The following is a 3730-nucleotide window of genomic DNA, read 5'->3' on the forward strand; positions in this document are numbered from 1 at the left end:
TCAGCGGCGCGCGAGGGCCGGGGCGCGGCGTCCCATCGGGGCGGCCCCGTCCGAGGAGCCGGGCGGCGAGCTGCGGGGTGGGGGGAGGAAGTCAGGCTGCAGGCCGCCGGGGCCAGAGGGCTGGGCCGGGGGCAGGAAGCTGCGGCGCGGGCTCCCCCCTCGGCGATCTTCTAACTTCTGCTGTCGCTCCCCGAGCGCGCAAACCGCATTTCGCCGCCGCCGCCGCTACGCACCCGGCCCCCGGGGGGCGGGCTGGAGGGAGGGGGCGGGCGCGGGGCGCGGGCTGGGGGTCCGCCGCAGCCATGGCGCGGTGGGGAGGGGGCGGCCGACCCGCTTCACCTGCCGCAGAGGGGGCGGCGGGCGCCGCTTCACCTGCTGGAGCTGGAGGCGGCCGAGGCCAGGCAGAGGCGGCGGCGCGCGCGGCGGCGCCTCCGGGTCCTAGAACCGCATGCTCCCGCTCGCTCGGAGCCGGGGATCGGCGGGGTCTGGGTGAGGGGAGGAGAGGGGGTCACGGCCTGGGGGTCAGGCGGGGCAGACCTCCTGGTCGAGGATTGCCAGCAGCTGCGAGCGCGGCTTGGAGACCCATGATGGTGCGGCGTTGGGGCGCAAGGGATGGATCCCCCTCTCGGTTCCCGACTGAGAAGGTGGGAACCCCCTCTCGGGCCCCCCACCCCTTGTTTCTGTCCTCCTCTGTTTAGTCCGGAGAGGAGCTGAGGACCGGAGGGAACCATCTGCAAATGACAACCCCAAGGCAGGGCGGGGGCGCGGATTCAGGCCAGCGGAGACCCCCACAACCTGTCTCACCCTGGACCAACTCTGCGCGCATGCCCACACCCCCAGGATCGTAGAACGGGGGCGCCTATGGAAAAAGGCGAGGTGCGAGAGAATCTGGAGACCACCAAGGCGGTCTCAAGGAGAAGCGCGGGGGCTGGGGAACAGAGGATTAAAGCCAGCATCCTGGCTGAGAAAGGAGCAGGCACCGCAGAGGAGGAAAAAAAAAAGAAAAAAATCTCCTGACGCTGTCACCTCCAGGGACCTAAGGTGGCCTCTCACCTTGGAGAATAATAATCCCTGAATTCTAGCAATTACAGAAATGCTTCCAGAGGCCTCCTTTCATTCATGCCGACAATGACCAGGGAAGGTAGGTGTTGATATCTTCATTTAGAGATGGGAAGACTGAGGCTTGTTGTGGTTAAGTGACTTGCCCAAAGGCACACAAGTACTAAGAGAGGAGGACTCTCTCTGCCCATCTTCAAAATCCACACTGCCTTGGGGCTGCTGTCCTAGCCCCCACTGCCTCTCTCATCCAGGGTGGACCAGAAAGGTGAGGGAGTACTGGGGGGGCTGTAGAACCCCACGTCTCAGACATAATCTCCAAGCTCTATTTGAGGTTCTTCTCTCTCAGTTGCTCCTTTTGTTCCCCATCATCCCCAGTTGCCCCTCCCTGCACTTTCAAGACATTAAGGAGGGAGGGCCCACTAAAGGAGCCCTGGATTTCCTCCAGGCCACACCAGAGGCCATAAGTGTCCCTTCCCTTTAGAGCTTCCTCTTCCCTCCCCTCCATCCCCCAACCCATCCAGAACCACTGACAGGAGTTAAGCAGGAGCTAGGAAATTTATCTAATTTTAAGGAAGGCCCTGAGATGAAACAGCCCCTTCTACCAGACCGACCTGATTTAAGCGCTTCTTCTGCCAAGGTCACCGGCACCTCTAGTGGGTGAGAGAGATGTGGTTTCTGATTTCATGTCCCAGCCAGGACCCAGAAGGTAAGACAAAGCAGGATTTTCCTTGGGCATGCCAAGAAGGTGACCCATGCTGTGCCTACGACCCTTATCTTCAGCCAAGGATGGTCCAGTCTTGTCATTGGCTTCTTGCCCTTGAGATTAACTAGGACCTCCTTTTTTTTTTTTTTTTAAAGAATATAGTCTCCGGTCCCCTCGATGGTTGTCTCTTTCCATTTAACAGCAACAAACTTTTAATTTACACCAGCTGTATGCCCAGCACTGTACTCACCCCTGGAGAATCTGGGGCAGATGAAAAGAGTCCCCATTGCTCACCCCTAGCAAGGGACAGACTCCAGACACATCTGGGGAAGTGACTGCCACCAGTCAGACCAGGCGCCCGGTGTTCATGAGTCTTCTTGTCAAAGAGCTACTTCTTTGAATGGGTAGGAGAAGGGTGGGAGTTGGGCCCCACAGCTGAAGATCCGAGCAGGGTGGGAAGCCTCTAATGAAGCAGTTGCCAGCCTGAGTCCCCAGTCCCTGGGGATGCTCTGGCTAACCACCAGCCACCCAAGGCCTGGTGGGAACAAGGCTGGGCTAAGTAGAACCTCTTACAGGGAAAATGATGAGCTCACCAAGGCTACACTCTGTTGTGTGCACCCTGGCCAGAAATGTGGGGGCCAAAAACGGAGAATTTAATCAGTTATTGCCTAATAACTTTGGTTGGTTTGGCAGGAAATATCTTTCTAATCAGGGTCCACAGAGGAGGAAATCCTAGAAGGGATGCTTGGTGAAGTTTGGAACCAATGCTTTTGTGGGTCTGTGCTTCCCCCTGCTGGGCGCAGGAAGTATGACAGCCAAGACAGGGTGAGGCCTCGGGAGGTGATGGAGATGGAGTCACAGCATGGGTGACATTTCTGGACGTCGTGCCCTTGTCACCTCGTATGGAGGAATTGTGCAGTCACTGGGGACACTCAAAGCTCAGGTGACTGATCAGGTCTCCCCAGGAATTTCCCTCCCTCTGCCTGCTCACCATTACTCAGCGGGTACCTCTTAAAATTTAAGAAAAAAATTTTTTTAAAGGTAACACATACATGTCCTCAGTTTATTTATTTTTTTTAAAGATTTTATTTATTTATTTGACAGACAGAGATCACAAGTAGGCAGAGAGGCAGGCAGAGAGAAGGGGGAAGCAGGCTCCCTGCTGAGCAGAGAGCCCAATTCGGGGCTCGATCCCAGGACCCTGGGATCATGACCTGAGCTGAAGGCAGAGGCTTTAACCCACTGAGCCACCCAGGTGCCCCCATGTCCTCAGTTTAAAAGAACAACAGTTTTAATGCATCTTTCCAGAGATGTTTCAGGCATATAGAAGCAGTGGCGGGGGAGGGGGGGGGTGGAGTTTAACACAAATGGTAGCATATGCTCCACAATGTATCACCTTGCTATTTTCACTTAGTAACATATCTGCCTCTACAAAATCTGCATAGTCCTCTGCCACAACCTATTTCACTATTCCCCTCCTAGTGGGTATTCAGGTTGTGTCTGTCTTTTCTTGCAACAGACAACGGTGCCTGCAGGAAATATCTCGATACATATCCTTGTCGGTACTTATTTGTGTATCCATAGGACAAATTTATAAAGATGACAGTGCTGCGTCAAAGGTTATGCACTTTGGGGTAGATTTTTGGTAATCTGGGTAGATTTGGAATTGCCCTCAAAAAGTTTCCACCACGGGGCGCCTGGGTGGTTCAGTGGGTTAAGCCTCTGCCTTCCGCTCAGGTCATGATCTCGGGGTCCTGGGATCGAGCCCCATATCAGGCTCTCTGTTCAGCAGGGGGCCTGCTTCCCCCTCCCCCTCTGCCTGCCTCTTTGCCCACTTGTGATCTCTCTGTCAAATAAATAAATAAAATCTTTAAAAAAAAAAAGTTTGCACCAATTTGCAACCCCAAACCCTCACTCTGCTATATTACAAAGGTATTACAAAGCCTCCTGATGTTTGGTGAGGCCTAG

This window comes from Enhydra lutris, unplaced genomic scaffold (genome assembly GCF_002288905.1).
Source record: "Enhydra lutris kenyoni isolate GAN:26980312 unplaced genomic scaffold, ASM228890v2 scaffoldscaffold57, whole genome shotgun sequence".
Classification (NCBI taxonomy): Eukaryota; Metazoa; Chordata; class Mammalia; order Carnivora; family Mustelidae; genus Enhydra; species Enhydra lutris.